Here is a 25,394-nt window from a genome sequence, read left to right on the forward strand (position 1 = left end):
TACTAATTGTGTTACAGCCACCTCAGTCTGTAATTGCGGCTAGCTGTATTGGGGGTTATAGTCTATGCACAGTTACACTAACCTCTGTTAATCTGTTCTAACTCTTGTTTTAGGTTTTCCTGGTGTAATTTTGATAAATGTCAAAATTAATAACAATTACTTTTAAAATATTTACATTAAAACTGGAAGTTTATTCAATTTACTGACTAATTGTTAACAAGTGACACTGATATAATAAGAGAATTATGAATGTAATAATGAACATTACAAACCTCTAACATAAGAGTTATACAAGTGTTTTGTTCACCTAGTTAGTTAATATGGGCTGTAAACGAATGTTTTTGCATATAACTCTTAGGATACAAAGATAAAGTTCCATCAAATCCAGTTTGGATTCTATTCATTTCAATTGAAGAAAAAATAAAAAGATATTAAGGTCAGGTATGAATTAAAATTTTAAAGGAAGTTGGAAGGAATACAAAATTTAACTTTATTTTTTATATTTTGTATAACCTATGCAATCGCATTAAAATATATGAGTTTAATAATGATATATTTCTGTCTTTTTTTAGCTTTGATTGCTAATATTCTTGTAATAAATAGTACGTAAAAAATATTTCAGCGTTGTTACTCACTCAGTGATGTAAGTAATTTAATTTGTCATAGAGTAGCAGTTTCTGGGTTGCGGTCGGTATTTTATTTGGTGTGGTTGGTAACCGTGATAGCTGTGTTTGCCAACTACAGTGTATTGTTTACTTGTGGGATGGATTATTTGTGGTTTGCGTTTCGTCTCCTGGTTTGTTTTGATTTGAGTTTACGTTATTTAGTGTAGAATAAATTGATAAGACTAGGATGCCAAATATGGTATTTATTAAGAAAAACTTTAAAAGAAATGATAGATGGATAGCAATTTAAAGATCGGTATAAAAATGTTATGGATATTCTATAAGAACTTAGTTTAGCCTTCACATAATTCTCACTCTAATATCCGTTCACTCACAAGTGTGAGGTTAAGAGACTTAGAATGTTCTAGTTATGAGTACATAACCAAAGCATTAATCACACTTGTCATCATTATTGTTACGTCTAGTTGCTCTCTTCCACGCATACTCATGTGATATAAAAAAATGTACATCAATAAGGAAAACTTGACAGCAGTTTGTGAGTGTATGTCCCTGCGTAGATTGAATTTTAAATTGATGACTTGTATAAAGGTACGATTTCACTTCTTACACCTCAAGGCCATTATAAATAACTAATTTCAATGTTATTGCCTAGGAGACGAGAGTTGAATTGCATTGTATAACTACACAATCTGGGTTTTCTTGAAATTTATAGACAAATGTCCTAAAAGTAAGAAATCGATACTTAGCCTCACTAGATTTGGTGGAGTTTAAAACTGGTTAAATAATAATAATAATAATAATAATAATTCTTTTATTGCATTTTGGCAATAATACATTGCATTGCAAAAGTCAGGTTTAAGTATTTGTAAAAAACCCTACTATACACATTCATACTTACAATACTCATTCAAACATACATCTCTTGTCCTTTCACGCCAACATTCATTCAACATGAGACTCGGGGCTCTACTAATTAATTTTTATGTAAATTTTGATTCTGTAAAATTTTTATTCTAATTCTCCCAGCAGCCAGCCATGAACTCTTCGACAGAATAAAACGCATTCGACACCAGTAGGCGCTTCAGAAGAGCTTTAAACTGGTTTACATTATCCGATTGTATAAGACCCTCAGGGAGCCGATTGAGAATTTTTGACTCCAGCCTGTGACGGCAAGCGTTCGAAAGCCACCGTCCTATGCTGTTCTGCACGGTAACTCTCCCTGCCTCTAGTTTCGTAAGAGTGAATGTCACTACCCCGAATAAGAACACATTTCGATCGACAATACAGGGCAACCTCCAATATATAGAGGCAGGGCAGAGTCAGCAATCCGAGCTCCCTGAAAGCATCCCTGCACGACTCTCTGATGTTTAATTGGAAAATTATTCTGACAGCTTTTTTTTGTAGTCTGAATACTCTTACTAGATTGTATTTGGCACAGCTGAGCCAAAGTCTTAAACCATATGTCAGGTATGGATAAACCAGGCCAAAATAAGCCATTCTTAAGACTTTTTGTGAACAATAGTTGGCAAGGTTACGCAGGGCGTAGATACCTGAAGTAACACGAGCACAGATATAGTCCACATGATTGTTCCAGGTTAGACCTTTGTCGAGGTACATCCCTAGGAACTTGGTAGAGTCAGTAATCTCCAAGAGCTCATTCTCTACAAAAACTGCCGGGTGGCATTACATCTTCATTTTGTCGGAGACAAAAAGTTGATGACATTAGATTTTGTACTGTTTGTTCTTAAGTTGATCTCAGAAAAATTTTGAATGCAGCAATTGACAGCAATGAAGGATTCAATTTCAAGATTTTCTTTCGAAGTTGATTTTATGCAGAGAGTCGTATCATCGGCATATTGAATTATCTTTCCATTTTGGATCGATGAAATTTATTCGATTTACATATAGAAGAAAAAGAACCGGCCCAAGAATAGATCCCTGTGGGACTCCATGAACCAGTTTATTTCTCCTCGACATGACACCCGAGATCTGCACACACTGGTATCTGTCCCTGAGATAAGACGAGATCCATTTATGAGGGAGACCCCGAATGCCACAAAGCTCTAACTGGTTCATCAGTGTCTCATGATGCACGCAGTCAAACGCTTTGGAAAGGTCGAGAAATACGCTTGATAATCATTTTATAATATTTTAAATATTATAAAAATATTAAAAATATTACATATTATATTTGTCTTATATAGGACTATACTTTTCTAGCTTGTGCGTATTTAAACTATTAGTTTAAATAATAGACACACATAGAGAGCCTTAAAATGGTGATTTTAAAAAACTATTTATCCAGTTTTCTGATATGATGATATAACTGTTATTTATTTTCTGACGGTAGGTTCATCAACCTAGGAGGTGTGTGTGTGTGTGTGTGTGTTTTGTGTGTGTGATCTAAGTAAACAGTTTCGAATTTTTATTCCTTTCGAATACCCATTTATTTCGACCTCCAGCAAACTTAAGATGTTTCACGAGATTTGTTTGACTACTTTCTTTGTTTAAAGTTTGTTATTGACGATGGAAAGTTTGACCGGATAACAGGATTTCGGACATTTAACATTGTTATGGTTACCAAAGGTATAACACAACGTTTCGAGGATTGGAACCTATCCTTTTCGTTAGCTGGTGGAGGTATAAGAACATACAAAAATAGATAACAGGAAGAAGAAACTTTTGTACAAAAGGAATACATTTCCCCTCAGATGAAGAGAGCCAACAACAAAGGATCTTCAACGGAATGTAAACGCCTGAAGTGTTCCAGACTACCAGCCAAAGAAACAATTCTGACAGCCTTTTTCTGGAGACACAGGACTGTGTCCCACTCCGAGGCATGACCCCAAAACTGTGGGTCAAAGATAATTTAGCTATGGAAGATACTGTGATAAAAAGTATCAAGGTTGTCCTTCAACAACAGCGAACTGTCTTCGTAACAAGTACAACTCGAGCGAGTCTCCTACAGAGGCCTCAGTGTCCTCATAGTATATCAACCCTCATGAGGAAGACGATCCTCTATATTAGTAGAAAATTTGGAACACTTTTAGTTTTACGCTCTGGGGGTCATGTTCGCTGGAGATATGTATACGTTCAAAGTGAGAGCAGCCTACAGTACCATTACAATAGGCCGATAAGAAACACCATTCAACAAAGACACCTGTCTATTTACATGATATGTACATGACGTATAGTAAGAGCCTGCCGTTTTCTTTGTCAAAAATATCTCTTTTTGTTTGCTTTGAAATGCTCGAGGCTATTCTTATATTCAACGCTTACTTGCTATTCGACTCTCTCATAGAGAGAATTGAACATAAACTCCACGTGTTTACTGAATTGTTAAAACCAGTGGAAACATCACACAAGCGAGCCTTTAATCCAGAACTGTTCCTTATTTCATATTTTCAGATTCCATCAACTTTCAATAACGATGTGATTATCTACTTAAAAGATTAACGCATGATGACTTATTATAAGAGTTGTTCACATTAATTAAACCGTCAAGTATTAATTTATAACTTCTTGGAGATCGTAACCACTCCCAATTCGCAATTCTACAGTTCGTGTAAAGTATAACACATTATGCTGCGTAACGTGGGTTGAGGAACCTATTACAATGTGAAACTTTATAGAAAAACTTGTAAATATCTCGACTATGTTCGTTTACCAGCCTGGTACACCTCTTCATACTGTTATGGCGTGCTTACGTATGAAAAATCATTACCCGTTATTTATAAACCCAGGCAACAAGGGGAATCGTTTTGGAATGGATGTAACCTATCATAAACGTTTTCTCGTAAACTTGCATTTTGTAAATCAAACGCTTATCGAGACAAGACACATAAATCTTATGACACTCAATCACCAAAAACTGACGACAGAAATGACGAAACACATTCAAATTTGTTACGTAATTTATCTTATACACGTCTCGGCTAAGTTTATTGGCCAGCTTATTAAGGCATTTCGTTTCAGTATAGTAGCTATTTAGACATTTTTAACAAACTAACAACTTCGTTACTAATGGGCCTGGAGAAAAATTGGTTTTAGTACAAATGTTGTTGGAATCCCGTATTTCTAAAATAAATCATATTAAATTTTCAGTTGTCACAAAATCAAGCTGCTTCTTCCAACTGAGCCAAAATTATCATACGTAATTTTTCTCACTTCCATCAGTGGAATTTTTAAAAACCTCATAAATTCATAAATTTCATACAATTTCCACAGAAATCCAGGAATAAATGCATGTGAAATTGTTTAGTTTACTATTGCTTCTGTTATAAAGAGGTTATTCAACAGATTGCTATGAGATAAGGGCGAAACCCAGGTTTTAAATGGTTACAAATATTGGATGAATAAAAAAAACACACTTGTACCCCGAAATGTACCTAATTATGAACTAAAACAATTTGGAAAAATATTGTAGAATTACTGTTACTTTTCAAACACAAAAGGGATGGAATATATTAAGTTAAAATTGAAAACAAAGTTTCTTGTAGTTTATCAATTATTGGTAGTCATAAAAATCTTTATGAGCTGAATTGTAATAAAATTTGCCTAAAACCAATTACATTCAGTAGAATTTATGTTATATAAATGTGTTACACTTGCAAGAAGGAAGATCCTGGTAATTCTACTGTATGCATATACTACTCCGTCAACAGGAAGAAACGGAAATAAAGGAAAATGCAAATACAGAATAAACATATTCATTTACCATTGTTTCTGTATCATTTGGATTTTAATAAACACTAATATAGTTTCCTACATCTCTTGTATATATTATTTACAGTGTACTTATTCAGTAAAAATCTACAATAAATTCAAGTGATGAAATTCAACCTTAATATTAATCTAGAATAAACGTATCGGAATATCAATGTTTTTTACACAACTAATTGCATTTCGTCACTTTCTTAAGCAATATTCTTCTATTCGTCAGAATTGTCATGGAATTCTTCAGAGAAACATCACATTTAACAAATCAATTAAATAAATGATCAGGAACAAATATTATCTGCAGTGTACGTATTCAGTAAAAAATTTACTATAAACTCAAGTGATGAAATTCAACCTAAATATTAATCTGCAGTAAACGTATTGGAATATGAATGTTTTTTACACAACTACATTACATTTCGTCACTTTCTTAAGCAATACTCTTCTATTCGTCATGGAATTCTTCAGAGAAACAACACATTTAACAAATCAATTAAAGAAATGATCAGAAACAAATACTATAATAAGGCCCATATTTTTATTGAGTTTTATTAATTTATAGATAAATTCATATAATGCAAAGCTAAAAAATAGGTGGAATTAATAAATACTCTAATTGTTTTATCAAATTTATTTCACTAACCATAATAGTAGCGTAACTTATCTAACAGATTAATTAATATTAAAAGGTCTCTATTTTGCCTATTAGTATTACTATTATTATTGTAGCTTAATTGAAAACAGAAGTAATTCAGACCGGCCTGACATTTTAATTGATTAGCAATCAAACCTCCAACTTGTCAGACAGTCACGACCACCACACCCAGCGACGTCTGTCCAATTTCAATGTAAATGATGCCCGAAGTCTAGTAAATCAATTTTCATTTATTGACAAGTCACGTTTAAGTTTTAATTAAAATTTCAATCAATGTCTACTTTACACTGATGTTTGCCATAAACTCTATGTGCCTATTTATTTTATACTGTAGATAAAACCAAAAAACTAAAAAGGATTATTACATGGATCTTAATTTCAACAATAATAAATGTAGTATTATATGATTTTAAGATCCCGATATCGCTTATTCCCTAATTATTATCTTAATTCTTAGGTTTACGCGCCCCCTGTGTTGATTACTATCCAAGTTTGTCTGTCACAATCAGTCAATAACTATTACACCTAAACTGACAGGTCCAGTAAACACTTATCGCAATTAATTGTCCAAAGGGATCAGAGCTTATCAGGATTCCTATCAATCTAGCCAATCAGTGTTTAATATGGGTTCTTTATCACTGGGTGCCATATTTTCTTTACTCTGATGCTTGCTTCTCTGTTTATTTAGTTTAGGAAATGTAACATTTTACAAAATATAACCGTTAATAGTGGTTTTTAATATAATACAATTGTGCAAACAGTTAATTTAGTTGAAAACTACAACCTGAGGAATGCATAAGGTATATTCCATGTATTCTATGGCATGTTTCGTTTTATAAATATGTCCTGGTTTGGAAAATGTTCTCACATCCTGGTGTTTATGTTTTGTTTATATAATAAATACATAGAATTATCTAACTTTTATTAAACAGTTATTAAAATTTTGAGCCACCTTGAATACATTTTAGATATATAGTCTTCTTAATATCCTACTAATTTTATTTTATCACTCCTTCCATGCATTTAAGGAAGATATGCCAGTTTCTGATCAAGAGCAAAATATTGCATATTATCGCACCTAAAATTCATTATTGTTTCAGCATCTTGATCTAGTTGGCTGAGCGTTAGCGAAGATATATTTTTGTCTGTCTGTCAGCCCACCCACCTTTTCCTTATAACGTTTTTGATACTGTTGTTACAATTAACGAAGGAAGTGTGAGAAACATTATTCCCTTCTCAATCTTCATTAATTAGTTTAATTAGAACTCTCCTTGTCCATACTGGTCTTACGATTACTGTTGTTATGTTTTAAGGAGGAAATACGGGTACGGTTCTATCCTTCTTAGTTCTAGACCTACGCAACCAGTGCCTTAACTAACATCTAAGATTTCTCCGCCGAGTTTTACTGTAATTGTGTAAGCAGTGGATGAACGCTGTGTGAAAGTACTGAAAAGTTACGTAACGCAGTCAATATTCCAATACGCGACTTTATGACAATTAAAATAATTTTATTATAATTACGTGACTCCATGGTCAGCATATTCGTAATGACTTCTATACGTTGTATAATAATGAGTAAATACCACCGGGAAGTTGACAGTGATCTGCAGGTAGAAGACAAGAACAAACTAGTCACGGTGCGGTGATCCCTTCTGTTAATGAACTTGCTGAACTTTAGTTAGTTGATGAGTTTTCCTGCCGCGTCACCTCTTCGTAAATATTTATGATGTCGTTGCAAATTTGCAAGTTTTCTACTGCCATGTTAATTTCTTTACGTTGTCGGTTGGAATCAATCAATAGTTTTTAAACAATTCCAACCCTAAATCTAAATCACAATATTGATGTCTAAGGTCTAAATAGACGAAAAAACTTTACAGAGATAAATAATATAAACGTTAATTACTTTTATTATCTATCGCTCCTATTAAAATCAGACAAATCACGAGATTAAATCACAGGTATCACGGTATAGTCTATACAAATTTAGTACAGGTTTTTTAATAGGTAGCATTACCACTCATTTGGCAAAGGGAATGAAATAGCTACAGGGACAATCCCAAAATATGGATGTTGAGTAAAGTGACGTTTTGATGTGAAATTACGCCCCGGCAGGTAATATCTCGAAAAATGAAATTTTTCAAACCATAGTGGGGGTATATCTACTGTTTTTTAAGGGAAAATACACATTAGGCTACACCACAGACATACCAGGAAGTGCAGATTGTAATAGCGAGGTGTGGATTGACAGAATGTGAAACTGCAGCAGTTACAATACTCAAAGCTACAACAGTGTGGACAGTGTGTCTAGAGTTGATGTATACATTCACTCATTACTCTACCGCACCTGTTCTGCTGGGAGGTGACTACAGCTCCTATTTCAATCCAATGAAGTCAACGATCGAATCAATTAACTGCCATAGATATTATGTAAATAATCACGCTAAGCATGAAATATGTTTTCGAATTATCATTAATTTGACTTTGACATTTCTTCTTCTTTCAAAAATGTGTTTTTCGAGTGACGAAAGGGTAGGTGTCATTAGTAAAACTGATTGAACTGTTGATCAAAATGATTACAAGTGGACAATTAAGAGTCATTGAAAATCAATAATTGTAGAGAAGTAAATGCCATGAATATCTTAAACTTAGTTGTGCTGTATGTCACCAGAAATTCTGTTTCAAATGCCCTATTAATTCATAAGCACCGAAGTTGATTTTGGCCTCTACCACAACTACTGGTCTATGTCGTCAAAGAGGTTATTGCTAAATTCAAGTGATATAGAGAGTCCAATACCAGATCGCCTCAAACCATTCATTTGTCATACAAAGATAACCTGGGCTTAGCCGTATCTGGCGTATACCATCAAAGGCACTATATTCTCTCCGTATTGTTTATTTTTGGTCTAACGTATACACACATGCCCTGTGCGATATTTATCATTGATAGCTGTGGTTAGATGAAGTGTGAACAACTCTTCAGACTAAAAAAAGTCATTAGAAGAATTTCGCAAGTAAAATAAAAATAATATAATCCAACACTTTCTGGAATTTTGGGTTATCGGAGTTGCATGCTGGTTTTTATTGAGGATTTATACTTATAAGTAATTGATTGGCTTTGACTCAGCCAATCACGTTACCAATTCACCCTCCTCAATTCACCGATATTAGCGGATGTGTGTTTATTGCCAATTTCTGTTTGACAAGTGTCGACTAAAAGTGGAAGCTCTTCACTGATAGCCAGAAATATAAAATATTTTAATTGCGTAACAATGTTTCGACGCTGTGTTATTTGAATGACACACAAAATAGATTTCTAGTATTACCAACTAAAATTAGCTTCGCTGAATTCTCATTTAATTACACAGCACTATATCAGAGTTTAAATTTGCTATAAATCTGCTGAATTCCCTCACCATCCCGCTTTGGAACATTGTTATGTATTGTAATATCATATAGGGAAATGGGATTTTACACATTCTGAGTCTTTTGAGCAAAGAGTTGTTGCAAAATCAAAATGCAGTCAATATCTGATTTGAATACATTAAAACTATTTAGTTTAATATCGTATTGGTTACGGTACAAGAGAAAATAAAGATACTAAGGTCTATTAATACTTTTGTATAGAAAACAATAGATTTTTACGTGACAACGTCTTAAATTAGGTTGCGGCTCGGAGTCACTCATGAAAAAGTGTAACGCCCGGTAACGTTACGATGCCCGTCCAGTGGGTCCGCCGCACGGGATAAAGCAGATAACTATGTTTATTCGTGAAAATGTGGAGTGCTTAGATTCGTCGTTTACAACAACTACAACAATAAAGGTTGTATTTTGATATTTCATTATCGTAAACTATGATTGATTGATTAATTGTTAGATTGACACAAAAGTTGAGAAACTGAGTTTATAGGTTATGTCATACTATTGACAAATGTTGATAGTGTTAAGTAAATTATTAGTTTAAATCACTCTGCAATCAATCGTAATTCAGTCGATTGAGAAGAAACAGCGCGTATTGCTAGTCAAACATTTAAAATAACAAATTATAACCTCTAACCTGTCATAACAGTGCGCCCAAACAAACGAACTAAACCGACCAATCACCACGCGCGGAGTTAGAATTTAACTGTGTTTAGCAAGAATTTCAAATTCCAATTTTAGTAAATGTTTTATTCAACTTTACCATTTACAATAACAAATTTTAATTAATTTCAAATTATGTACAATGTTTTAGTAAACAAAAATATATTTCTATAGTTAAAATTTGTGCAATTCTTATTTTCATTTAATTCCCTGTTCCTATTGTGCAATTTAATAATATTCATATCAATAAATATTCTACCGAGAAAAAGACGTTGTCACGTAAAATCTTCGCCCGTAAAACCGACTTTACAGGCAACCATAATGTTTTTTTGTAAAGTTTGCACTTTCTTTGAACGTTTAAGGAAGATTTAAGACGGAACAGTAAAATAATGAAAACGTAGAATTCACAATGGAAACGTGGAAACTGTAATACGGTTCATTGTCTTCTGTAGTCAAAGGGAAAGTAACAAGTTTATACTAACTAGTTTCTTTCTACGTTTGGTACATTTTTTAAACGAATTAGTTCAATACACTGAGAATAATATTACAGTGTTACTGTTTCAAAGCATAATCTGTTTACATGATATGAAGAAATTGTAGCACAGTTAAGTTCTAATCGGCTATTACGTATTAATTATCAATATTCCTGTTAAATACTGTAGAAAGTAATTAATTATAACAACTAAATGAGAAGTATTTATTAATAAATTTCATATGGTAAATAAATTATGATATAAATAGACTATCACTGTATGAGTAAAAATAAAAAATAAATGCAAGGGCAAGTAATGCATTGTTATAGTAAGAATTACTGGATGGATAGCAGACAGGACACTAAATGTGTCGACGGACTGAAGAATTATTTTGAACACCTTATTATATCATTATACTATATAGTAACATTATATATTCTTAGGTAATAAATAAAAAGAGAAGAAACCCGGATAAATATAATCATCAATAGGCAGTTACAACTGAAACTAAAACTGTAGGAGTATAAATAGATCATTAAATAATTATCATGAACTTTTTGAAAATGAAAAACAAGTAGAAATTCCAATAAATATTATTATCTAAAATTAGGCGCAGGATCTTACTTTAGAGGAGGAAACAGTGTTTGGTCTTTACAAGATACATAATCGTTAAATGAAATTCATTACAGATTAATTTCGCTTTTTGGGAAGGTCGTTTATCTCAATAATAATCTATTCTGTAAGCCAATCCAATACCACTTTATTTCGAAACCACGCCGTTATCTTCTGATTTATAGATTTTGTTCTTTTCAGATGCAGATGGGACACCGTCCCCTTTGATCGGTTATTCACAAATAACCAGTAATGTTTAGTGGAAAAAACAAAATGTTTAAACATTTACTTTTTGCAGTGTGTTATTCCCATTCTTTATAATGAATGTTTTTGTTTAACTAAAGTCCGATATCGAATCTACGCTCTGATTGCCCTCTTTGATCGGAATTGTACAGCTAATTTCTACTCCGACCTTAATTTTCCAATAAATTTCTATCACTTTTATTTCTCGCTACAAAACTGTGCTGTATTATACATCGGACTGAATTATATTCTATTCAAATATTCCGATGTTAGTAAAACATTTTATTCCTGTTACATTTAACAATGGAAAAGTCTAAAACTCTACCACTCATGTATGTGTTATGACTGATACCATACTGAACATTTCGTATTTAAGATTTGTTTTACATCTCGAATGGTTTTCGAAATATCGATTACGTCTAATAGAGTCCATAAAAGTATCCTATCACTAAAATATGGGGATATATCAGAAGGTTCATTTCTGGCTGGTTTATACCTTCCAGTTGAACCCAACTGCGAACAGCAAATACCGATGTGTCACTTAAATAAATGGTATGGATTTCCAGGAGCGGCCATCACTAACCGCAAATGTCGAGCTTTTGGGGCGCAGGGGTGAATTCGATTGGTCTAGTCTACTGCAGGAGATGACTGTTCGAGTTGGTAGGGTTCGTTCTTTAAGAGTCGAAGGCTATTGCCAGCCTAGACATAACGGTGAGCCACCCTTCCTGATTTGACTGGAGAGGCTGGTTCAGAGCTGGCTTTCCCTTTCTTCCAAGGGGGAGATGACTTGAGATTAGTGCCCTAAATGTTTTCCTCATGAATCTCGACAGCAGGCGGCCCCTCCACCCAACCTTACCCATCCTGAATATTCTGTCACTCCGGAAGCAGCGCAAAGGTCCTCATGTGATTAGGTGGAATTTTATAAGCTTCTTGTCTTAAGAGAGAAAAGATCCGCCGATAGGAATGCTGAAACAAGTTTCAACTTGGTACAAACATTGACCTTCTCAATTTCTCGAATATTTTCATTGGCCAGATTGGTAAGCCATTTCCTTTCCATTTTAGCAGCCGTAAAAAAATTCACAGCTCAATTATTTACGAGTCTTTAAAAAAATAAGAAAAGAAGTCCTTAGATCCTATAATATCCTATAATATAATACTATAAGCATAGTATTACCTAAACCTTTTACTATAAGATAATGTTTGTATCTTTAACAGTTGTCTAGATATTGAATGTACAAGCTCAAGAAAACAGATTAATAATATTTCAGTTGTCAAAAAATGTTCCTCTTCTTTCTACTAAACCAAAAGGGCTATTTGTCACAATTTACAATTATAAGATTGTAGCTAATTCAGCAATGTAGTAAACTGTATAAATTTCATTAAAATTTAGCTAGATATATAACTATAATACTTATTTTGACTTACATAATAGTTTTTAATGTTTAGAGCGTAAGCTGTTCTAATGAAAATATGACCAACAACTGTTTTATTTATGTACAACAACTAAATATGATTATCGTATGGTTTACATGGTATCTAATACTAAAAACTTTACAATAGATCCCGTAATGCTCAATAAAAAAAACATTACTTCAAAGGTTAGCTTAAATTGAAATAAATAAATTGGTGAAATTTTGTCGGGTTTCTTTACGCACAGCGAGAGCCTTAAGATGTGCCACAGGCAACGGTAAATGCAGTATTCAATTTCTTTGCCAAGCATTCTTCAAAGAAACCAAACCTGACTTTGAAAGTCTAAACAATATTTAAGTACACTTGTAAGAGACATGCTATGTTCCTAGCGGACAGGTTTATGTTTTGATAGAACATCAGAGCCATAAGGCCGTGGCTTCTAGAAGAGTGGCAACTTTAATTTTCAAGTAATAATAGAGTACATATATAAAAATATTTGGGTTTGTCATGTATTTTTTTTTTTCAGAAAAAGTTACGAGGAGAAGTTAAGACTAAGCCCTCTCTTACTATTAAACTGGGGAACAACAGCTTAGCTTCCAGATACGGCCGGGCAGGCGGGCTGCTTGCAAGGACAGGATCGCTCAGCGGCTACCCATCCAAGCAGCAGCCACGCTCGACGTTGTTTGTTTCCGTTATCTCGCGATAACAAACAAACTTAGATAAGGTGTACAGTATAAGCATGAAAACGAATTCTGTCATTACACCTGTTTCACTCACAGTATATTGGTGAATGTATTCAGTATTTCTTGTTCCTTTAGAAAAGTTCTCTAAAACTGCTGTAGAGTCTTTAATTCACACTAATTGGATTGGATTATAAAAGGCAGAACGTATGCTGAATGCTATGATTTGTAAAGTTGTACATCATAGTAATAGAGTATTTCTGGCTCACCATGTTTAAAAACATTTCTAACATTTTTCTAATTTATAAATGTTTGGCCACTCTGCGTATATTTATAAAATAAATGATATTCTGAAACTGGTTAAAAGAATGATTCACCTCTACTTGTAAAAATGTGAGAAAAAAGCGCAGTCTAACTTGTGATTGATTAGAGCCCAACATTTCAATAATCTATATTACTTCTTGAGTACCATCTTTCATTTAGAAAAAAATAATTTTCATACTGTCTAGTTTGTTTAAAATAATTTTATGTCTTGGTTATTTATTTTCATACAAGTGACATGCTTTATTTGATCATATTTGTGCTACCAAGCCTTTCTAGCGAAACCATATTTTCTTGAACAAATTGTTATTATTTATAATCATGTGTATATTCTACGAGCCTTCCAATCGTGCAAAGGCTAATTTATAACATTCAAATTTTCACTACAAACTTAAAATAATAAAGATTACTAGTGATTTATAATAATATTTATTTATAATAATAAAGAAAACAATAAAATCCAAACTATTTAGAGTAATTATCTGATACAGAAACGCATACTGTATAACATTTCTTGTTCAAAAAGATTGTTTCAGTTAATAAGTCGTTGATGAGTTTGTTTCTTATAATGATATAAGTCACTTAATTTCATTACTTTAATTGGCTATAGTATATTTCAAACAAATACCATTTGATGTTATCAATATGTTTATAGTGCAAATATAAGTTATATATTAATTAAAGTACTATAACAGCCAGGTCGGTAATATTTTTATAATAGTATCTAAATGTGGAATAACGTGTATACCGTCCAATTTAAGACTAAACTACCACGAAACCAGAGGAATACTTCTACTTCGTGAACTATAATTTATTATCAATTACATAAATATGGATAACCAGCATTCTAAACAAATAACTGGAAAGTGTCATTAAGTAATTGATGACTGGCTATTAAAAATTTAATTGGCTGAGCTTTTGCGAAGCTTAACACTCAAGGGGCTGGAAATTTAATTTCTGTCTGTTCCTCTGTCCGACGATATCTCGAAAACCAAATTACCTATGGGCATGAAATTTTACATAAAGTTGCATTTAAATAGGAGAGAAACACTGATTTAGATGATTGCGCATGTCATTTCATGGGTTTTGGCTGAGCGTTAATGAATATTATTGCGTCGGTGTCACGGATAACCACGGCAACAACGAAAATATACCAGAATAAATAACTATGTAAACGAACTCAGTGTAATTATCTCAGGTTTGAACATGTGACATTTTCGTTCATATACTAAAGTGTCAAAAGTCAGTGACAAGATGTGATTTCAACGCATTCTTCGCGTAATATCCTCTCAAATTCACAAGAGATTTATTATTTCATCACTGTGCTGTAGAACCTACTAAAATTAATGAAGAAATTAATACAGAATAATCTACGATTATGAATTTCTTTAGCAAGAAGCTTTCTTGCATGCGCACCCCTCTGTTTTAGGATTTCATACGTAAAGAAAAACCCAAAAGTAACCCTTATAAATCGCACCCCACTGGATAATTGATGGTTCCTGTAATACATCCTCACCGCTGAATCTATTTCCGAAATCGAAGAGCGCAACTGTTCCTAAGTGACCACTGGAGGTAAAAGAATTGTTGTAAGTTTTCACGGTATATGGTTCTCAGGTTACTCAGAATTGCTATAAAACTCAGCTCCCTAGAACACTGAGGTGCAGCTGTGGAGTTACAACTGCAAACAGTTTCTCAGTCAATATTTCAGTGTAACATGAATGACCCTCCAAACTTCCTTAGCATTTGATTTAGTTTCTAAATGTTAAGTAATTAGATATACCAAATACATCTAACCACATTTTTGTAATTTTAACGTATTTGCATTTTTAAAATTGTTATTTACGAAATATATAGTTATCTTTTTTAAATAATTGTTTGAAAGAAACCTTCCCTAACACTTAACCTGAGGACCAACAGTTTAGAGGTAAATTCCGAACCACCGCCAATGGCCGGGCAGGCGGTTCACTTGCAAGGACAGGATCGCTCAGCGGTCACCCATCCAAGAAGCGATCTAATCTTACAATAACCGCTGTACCCGCTACACTGCCCCATTGACAAATATTGTAGCCATTTTTAAGGATTTCCTTTAAAATTGTAGGAATGGTTGTTAAAAGGCTTATGGATTTCAATAGATTAAATCTTGAAATTGAAATAATTGGGCAAATCCGTGAGTTTTATGAGCTTCCCGTTTCTTAGAGATCATATTATCTAAAAAATGAGACATTTGTAAAGAATTTATTAGCATTTAGTTCGGTTCTTTCGACAATCTTTATTACTTAGTTCAAATTAAAAAAGATTACTAATTATTATGTTTTCTAACGTTAAAATATAGCTTCTGTATAACATAAACGATACCGATGCACTTGTGACCCAATCATGGACAAAGTTCAATCTTTGGAGGTGCAAGGATGCAGGGGATGTAATGATATATAACGTTTGTGGTTTCCAGAGTTATGTTTATAAAAATGATTCTATATACAACATTTCACATAATTGTACCAAAATCTGTTTTTTTTGATTTTAAAGATTGTTTTAGTAAGTAGCCTGCACGAATTTTAACTGAGACTTTTCTTTAAAACTCATTGATAGCTGTTTAAATTGATTGCAACTATTTTTTCGCCTTTTCTCTTCATATATTTTACTTAAAATAATGAAATGCAATCCAGTACTGTCACGTTTTCCTGTAAAATAAAGTTGTGAGAGTAGCAAGTTTGTGTAAACTATCAAGTCACTCAAAGTTTGCATAAACTCGACAAGCTCTACTCCTTTATTCTATTTTAGAAGTTGTTGCAGACTTCACATTTTTGCTTGACCAGTTTTTAGTTCGTTAACTAATAGATATGTTTAGCCTATACTTAAAACAACCTTAAATTTAATGTAATTTATTACAAGTTATTTAAATTATGCACAAAAAGAAAAGTATGATGATTATTATGCTTGTTTATAACATATACAGTATAATAGCATACCTCTAATAGTACACAGTGTGGTTTTTTATAAAATCATGTTCTTTGTTTGAAGTTTATTTTTGAGGATGGAAGGATTGTGAAGGAAACAACAGGATTTTTCCGGACATTTTCCATCATTCAGTGAAACGAGAAATCAGCAACACTACGTTTCGAGTTACAATATGGTCTTAAGAAGTTCATCTAGCACGAACCAATAATAACAAAAGGGCCCATTCCTGTCCCTCTTCCTTTTTATTTTCGCCATCTTGTTTCTGTCTGCCGTGACGATTGCCATTTGCTAGTGGCCTCTGGTCAGTCGTAGGTGGTTGGTAGACGAATGCAGACGTATTGTGACCTGTATTCTGTAGTTCGGTTCTAATGATTAGTTTTGTGTGTAGTTTTTTATTAAGTGCATGTTTTTAGAGTTAGTGAAGTTGACACAACACCAGGTGGTTGTTATTCCTGACTAAGGCGTGCCACATCGTTTTGGTATCATTTGTTAATTTTAACCTAGTTTGAAATTATGTATTACGTTAGTTATTTACCTGAAGAAGAGAACAGATTGCAGCTCTCGAAACGTAGTGTTACTGATTTTTTGTTTCACCGAACGATGGCAAATGTCCGGAAAAATCCTGTTTCCTTCAAAATCATGCTTTACTGCATGTTGTTACAGTAATATAACAGCTTTATTTAATGCAAACCATATATTTAGGAGTATGGTTAAAGTGAAATTCTTTCACACTTCCTAATATCACCGAACGTAGGAAGACATCTTACTTACTTCTTGGACAATCGATGATCAAAGGTGGCTGATTAATATTGAGACACCGATGACGGGTTATTTGTTGACTTACATCACGTCTACATTTTGGTGGCTCGCTCTACTTGAAAGAATATTATATAGCGAGATCTATAATTTGATTTTAATTGAAATGAATGGTAACGTGTTTAAATAAACATAAACACGCAATACAGATAGGAAGTTTACCTCTTATTAGCTGAGCGTCAGCAAAGCTTATTACTCGTGGGGCTAGTGAAATTTCTGTCTGTCTGTCTGTCCGCACGATATCTCGAAATGAACTAATCTAAAGAGTTTAAGTTGTGCTCCTAATTTCATTTATATATGAGAAGCACTTAGTCAGATTATGGTTGGTGTATGTCACTCCATGGCATTTGTGTGAGCGTTAGCGAATATTTATACATTGGTCTTATTGGTAACCATTATGACGAGAAAATTCCTGAATAATTAAACTAGCTGAGTGCAATCATATGTTACATAATATATGTAACTTATAGATTTTACGTTTTGCACACAACCTCAGCGAAGCCTGTACATGCCACGTGGTTAGTTAGGAGTACGCTTACTTATTATTGGTAGTTTAGTAGTGAGATGTGTACTCAATTTTACAGGATCTGTCTCAAATAATTGTTTTTAACGAACAAATGTTTTTTAATACACCGGATGCACAGAGAGAAAACAAAACGCTTTTGGATTTCCGTTCCATAGATGTTTTGTGTTATGTTGCCATGCACTAATTAAAACCCTGGGTAACCATGATGGAAACGAGATAAACAACCTGAGTTCAATCATAACAATCGGTTGATTAGTTTACGCGGGAAACGTAACAAAGAATCTCAATTAATAATTAATATTGGTAAGGATTTCCTTTTTAATACTGTAATTTAATATTAAAAACTAGTCAATATTTATCAGGAAATTGAACTCACGGTAACATGGTTTATATTTTATAATAAATTTTAATTTATAAATTGAATAAATTATTGAAAAATATGAAGTTTCAATTTAAATATTTACAGTTTATTTCAATAGATCACTTTGCAAAAGTCTAAAAAAAGAAGATCGTGTGATTTAATTGGTTGTCTTGAAAGGATATTAGTTTTTTCTTATTTATATAAAAAGAATATACATAGCGATTTAATACTGCCAGTTACCAGTAAAAATATATAGTTTAAAGATTAAATTAACTTAAGTAAAATATGTCCCATGAACAAAATCTTTGTTTCAAATCTCTATTTGTAATTTTGATTTTATATAGAATTTTCATTCCTAAAAAGGATATAAAAAAATGATATTAAAGTATGTTTCTTAAATAGCAGAAAAGAGTTATCTCAGTGTTATATTTAGGTATAATTCAAACCTGTCACGATTCCTTTGAAGTGAAGCAGCGACAGCTTCAATAAGCTGCAAAGTTGGTCAAAGTGTTTATCAAGTTCGTTACAAAGCTTCATTCTTTTCTTTGAGAACCTTCCTATAAAGCTGATCCAGTTTGAGTTCAATTTTGAACCTCAATTCTGGGATTTATTTGGAAAGGTTCACAAATTCTGCAAATTCAAGAACAAAATAATTTTTGAAGTGAGTTTAATAAATCAATGTGCTCCTTACAAATTAGCAGTCAAAATTTTCAACAAACATAAATTAAATAGTTTACTCAAATAATAAATATAGTTTCGCAAAATATGTTGATTAGTCGAAAATAATTAAAAATAAATAAACAAGATATCAGACTGTCCAACAAATATATTACAACAGTGGAGAACGAATGTCAAGGTGATATACCGATAATTTTATACTGTAAAATATAGCTAAAAAGATATGGTAAGCTTTAAATAGTTTTATGTAGAAATGTATAATGTTCCAACATTTCAGTTTAAAAATTGAAAATAAAAAAACCATAAGTCTGCCTAATTGCGTAGAGTATGAAAAGTGCGGGGTTAATTCACATACATAAGTTGCGGTAAATATTTGTAGTGGTAAAATGTAAAAATCTTTGTTGAAAAAAAAAGAAATTTAATTTAATCTAAGATTCGGTTCATAAAAACGGTTGTGAGTTGGTTTGCAAAAACGAACGTAAGAAAAACGAAAATAAGAAAGGGCATTATGCAAGTATAAATTTATATTTTACCCGTTTATGTATTTACCGGTAATTTACTTACCTGAATTCACTTTTGACAATTTCCTTCAACAGAACTTTTGTCCCCAAAAGTAATTAGAGCTTTAAAACCCTTCTTTGTGAGGTTCGGTGGAAAAATTGGTTTTGATCTGGTATAAGCTCTTTTGCTGTGGTATTTTAGTGTCCTTATGTGTCGTGAATTATAACAAATTATAATTCAACACTGCTAAGATGCTCCTACACAATGCTATTGTCCAAAAGGTAATTCAAAGTCTCTAGGGTTGTCACAGCTCTTCTTTGTGAAGGTTGTGAAGGTGGAAAATTAGATTTTAATCCGATACAGACTTTATTACTGTGGCACTTTGAATAACGTCGTCATCATGACTGAAATATGTAACAACATTACAATATACTGTTGAGCAGCTTCTCTGATATCATCATTTCAAAGTAATTCAGTCTCAAAGGTTGCCAAAGCTCTTCTTTGTGACGTTTTGTGCAAAAATTAAATTGATATTAGTTCTATTGTGTTCATGTTCTATGGTGTTGCTGTTGTGCTTCTCGGAATGCCTATTAAGATGAGCAAATAGAAACAATTTATAAATTATATAACAAATTTTAATTTAACTAAAAAACTCTAGCTGGTCTATTACGATTTTATTAATCATAAAACTGCATTAATGCTGAGCTAAATTAATTTCTCTTCCTTAATTTTATAAATGCACTAATCTGTGTTGGAGAACTATGTAGATTTAAAAATTGGTACTTTAAGGTTTTCTAGAACTTTTGGGGCATGAATCTTCTTAATAAAACCTATTTAATTGAAAAAAGATAGTCTACATTTTCGAAAATATCTTGTTTTACAAAATATGAACACATTTATTATTACTCACAAATATAAACATGCCTCTAACCATTAGGTCATATTAGACTTTCTCCTTTTTAGCAAATAATGCATCTATTGGGTGGAAATTCTATTGTTTTATATAATGATTTAAAAATACTTATACCTCGAAATTAAGGAACATTTTAAAACCATTATGATTTTATTACTCTATGGGATGAACTTAAAGAACAATTCCAAGTTCTTTTAAAGGACAAAAATGTACTTAAAATAAATAGACGATATATGGGTATATGGAAGCTGTGCTCCAGAGATGACATCTGGAGCAACAGACATGTAGGCGTGAATTACTGCTTCTGGGTCATGTTTATGAATAACATCGGTGGATATTTAGCGGTACATAATACTCCACGTCTTTTCCTCAACACCAATTACTGCTGTAAAGTGATCTGCGACTTTGTCTCTCCCCAAGTTACTGTAACTAATGATATTGATGAACGAGTGAAGTATCCCATTTTAAAGGAACAAATTTGACAAAGGTAATCAAACTTGATGGCATATCAAGGAGAACTGCACAATTCTAATTCAATTAAAGCAAAAGTTTTTACGGATATCTCTCTATATATCTCGTGAAAATGATCGGGCTAATTTTCTAATGCGGACAACATCAAAGCCCTATAATATTATATAAACAATACTACACTGTTAACTGAACTGTTAACATAGTTCCAGTAAAAATCGCGCGATCGGAGGTTGACAGAAGTTCGTAATACACGAAAAGAAAATTAATCTGATCTTTATAATAATACCAAAAGAACAATAGCAAACAGTTGTAATTTTCTCACGTACGGTAAACACAGTGAATTCGCTGTAGTAAGTAGGATTAATATATAAATATAAATGAAAATTTGGACGATAAGTGGACGATCATTGGCTCGGAATTGTGTCTCGAAGATAACGTTTGATCTTGACCTCGGATACGTTAACAGCCATTACGGTAACAGGGTACTCTGGGGTAACCGCAGTAACTTTGGGGTGTGGTGGATGCATGCGAGTCTACGTAATTGCCCTCTTAACAGACATATCGTAGTTGGTCGAAATGAAAACCTGCTACAATGTGAACCAGTAATCTTCATCTAAGAAATAAAATCCCTTATTTCTACCGAGGTATAATTTCACTAATTAATAATATAGGCAATGTAGTACACCCCCTGACCGTTGGTAGATTGTAAACGGGTGTGTGTGTAATATTTTATTCCCATAAACTTAGTCTATCTTTTTACTTTCCAAGGGAAAGAAGTGAACGCTCATGTATTAAATGCTCAAGTGTGCTTTAGAAAATTGTTCTTGTTTTTTTCAAGATTAAAAAATTAATATTTGATTTACATATTGTCTATTATTTAATTAATGAATTTTTTATTTAATCCTTTTACTTCATTCCTACTGTTAGCTTGCAATCTTTCTCTCTGTGTATATCAACACTATACAAAACTACATTGCGACCATTTTTCCTTACACGAGCGGTCTAAAATTTTGCATATGAACTCTCTTGACATGTTAGAAAGAAATTAGAAAGAAATAAATGACCCGGCCTCCACCGCACTGGCCTCTGGAATTGAATAAATATCCATAACAAATCCTTTGGATTCAATAGTTTGAATTTTATTCACATATTCAAAGTAAACTTTGTATCAGTGGTTTTGATAATAATCTGTTTCAACTAAATATACCAACTAGAACAAAAACTGATACAGTCATTGCGTATATTATTGTTTGATTATATTACTGATCTGTTTGAAGTGTATAAACCGCGAACTCGTGTGAGAGTATTTTAAAATTGTCATCACACGTATAAATAGTATTTTAACTCCAATAAAATCACACAAATCAATATATGTATTTGAATGTATTGTTTCTTTCTTTACTAATAATTAGTAACAATTATTGTTGTAGCTAAACTATAACCATTAATATAACGTATCTGTATATTATTTCCATTTTTACCCACTTCAATGTTTGGGATTAAAATGCTTTCAAATAGTAAATTTAATAAACTCGGATTAACGGTGTCGGCCTCGTTTATTCAAACGGTCAATGAGAAAATGAAGTGAAGTTACAACAGAACGTAAGAGTCTTTAGAGAAAAAGAATCAAAAGCGACAAGACTAGCTTGTAAATGAAGTAGAAGAGGAGAAGCGCTTACAAAATAAACCGCAAAAGGAAGGCGAAGTGCGATTAAATTCTTATCATAAATGATAGGAAATACCACGTTCTCAAGAAACTCTACTTTAACAAACTACAGTAGGTATTTATTTTAATAAAATAATATATTAATTAAAATAAAACTCAAATTATTTGATATTAATTAATATAAAACTCAAATTATTTGAATCAGTCTATTTAGTTGACCTAGATGACGCAATTATGTTCCGCTAGATCATTTTAACTGTGCAAAATTATATTTTCAATTTCTTCAACGAATTTGTATCTGCTTTGGAGTGATATTATGATTACAATCATGTACTTCCAAATGTTACATCATTTTTTATATAATACTGTTGCCCATTATTTTATGTGAGTTGGTACTTGAAATATCGATGAAAATAGTGACAAATTTTACATAAAATTTTAGTGAAAAAATTCATCTTTACTTCATTCACAATGTTTTACTGGACATCTACCTTTGCGCTTGCCCAAGGAGTCAACCAGGATGACTTCTGAGACAAATTTGTAATCATTGAGCTTTTAAAATGTATTGATTTTCTAAAGAGGTTGACATGATTTCAAGGATTCATCAGAGTGTTTACTCAGCCATCAAAAGAGCTCCAAGTGATGAAAGCTGAGATTTGATGGATAATTAGTTTTTAATCCAGTAACGGCTCTCCAGTCGAAGTCGCGTTGTCTCTTCTACTATGTTTTACCTTCAAACTTTACTATCTGTAACTTCGATAAGTCTTAGTGTTTTAAAGTTTTATAGTTTTATGCTCTAAAGTACTAGACAGGATGTTTTGAAGTATATATAAAATACCAATGGTACAACAATGAACGTTAAAAATAACTAGAGTATTTACTACTATGGACATTCTAGGTTTATGTAATGTATGGAATATAAATAAAATTTGGGTGCTGATTAGACTTAACGTTAAAACGCCTAAAAAAGTTTATTCCTTAACTCACCTTTAGGCTACTTGTTAGGTATCTAACGAAATTATTCTCACTGAAAATTTGTTTTTAATATTTTGCGTACCACTCTGAGCGTAATTTTGTCATCAGCAGATGCGAGAGACTCCTCTGAACGCTAAGCGTATAAAACTTCGTAGTGTTTGATTTAAATACGATTTAATACGTTTCACAAGGCCTGAAACCTATATTATATTCACTGTTACCTTATGCTTTGTAATATATGTCCTTAATTATCAGTACATATGATTTTCATTCATGTAGTAGTAATAAATTTATTATTTACATAACCTAGCTCACTTGTGCACTCGATGAAACAATGTAAACACCTCTTAATCTAGACTACACTGGATGGCTACTGGGTAAGCAGACTGAGATTTTTAGGTTAGTGTCTCTGATGTCAAAAATATGCAAGGAGTTCATTTTGAACGTCTCTAAAGCCGACTTTTAATAGATCTCTTCAGATTTCAAAAGTCAATCTGTACCAGTATCAGATTTCAGACGCTGCACTAAGTGGATGGTGAAATGGAGATTAATTTAATATTCACAGTAAATTACTGTGGATATGTGGCCATATAAATTAATCATCACCTGACTATAATCCTTTAATTAGTGCCAGATATTAACATAACATGTGTACATTTTGAAAATAAATAAATACTATTATTATATTACCATATCATATGTGTTGACTTCACCCCAAAATGCCATGGAGCGGGCAAAGTAAATTCTGCATAATCTTAGTTATGTAATTCAGCATCTATCGTTTGTTAATGAAGACTTTCAACCACATTAGTCTCTAATTTAGAAAGCTAAGAATGTGTTTGATTAAAAGAAACTGAACTTTGACTTTTCGTGCCGATATTTATCACCTAACGGCCTTTAAACCTCAATTTATTCTAAAAAACAGAACTCATAATTCTTTTTAATGCAAGTGCTCATATATAAAATATACTACACGATGAGTTTGATGGTGACAATATCATACTTTATCTTACAAAAAATTATTAATATGTAATTTTTGAGTATTTGTAAAATAAAACTAAAAAGTATATGAGGTCTTATTTTACCACGCGAAATTAAGGTTTAAGTTGGTGTGTATTCTGTAACGTACTGAAAATAAACAGACAAAACTGAATATAATTATTTTCCATGAGTCTTTAATTGCATAGTTCTAATTCTTCTCCAGTCTTGCAGAAGATTATAGAGGAATTAGTCAATTACTCTTAGTTAATCCTGTCCAACAACAACGTATTGATGTTGGTGTAGTTCTGATAGAATAAAGGGTAACGAAAGCGACTTTTACTGGGTTTAAAAAACCAAAAATGTAATGAAGGACGATGTAACGTGCTGTTGTCCCGAATTAATTGGGATAATGTTGTTACTGGTGATTGGTTCGGGCGATATAGAAAAACATTTTATAATGATGGAAAACTTATAATGGATTATTCTGTAATAAAGCAAAAATTATAACGAGCAAATTACAGGAGAAGATGATGAGTGCTGTTGTGTAATTATGAAAATCCACATTAATAATGAAAGTACAAAGTAATTATGTCATAGAGAAACACAACAGGGATGGTTATTGGAGAAACTGTAAGGACAAAACATTACCAGTAATGAAGTGCTGAATGATGGAGTAGCGCTCGTCAGCCGAGAAGGAGATGATGTAGACAGCCGTGTAATAACTGCTGT

This window comes from Homalodisca vitripennis, chromosome 2, assembly GCF_021130785.1.
Source record: "Homalodisca vitripennis isolate AUS2020 chromosome 2, UT_GWSS_2.1, whole genome shotgun sequence".
Lineage (NCBI taxonomy): Eukaryota > Metazoa > Arthropoda > Insecta > Hemiptera > Cicadellidae > Homalodisca > Homalodisca vitripennis.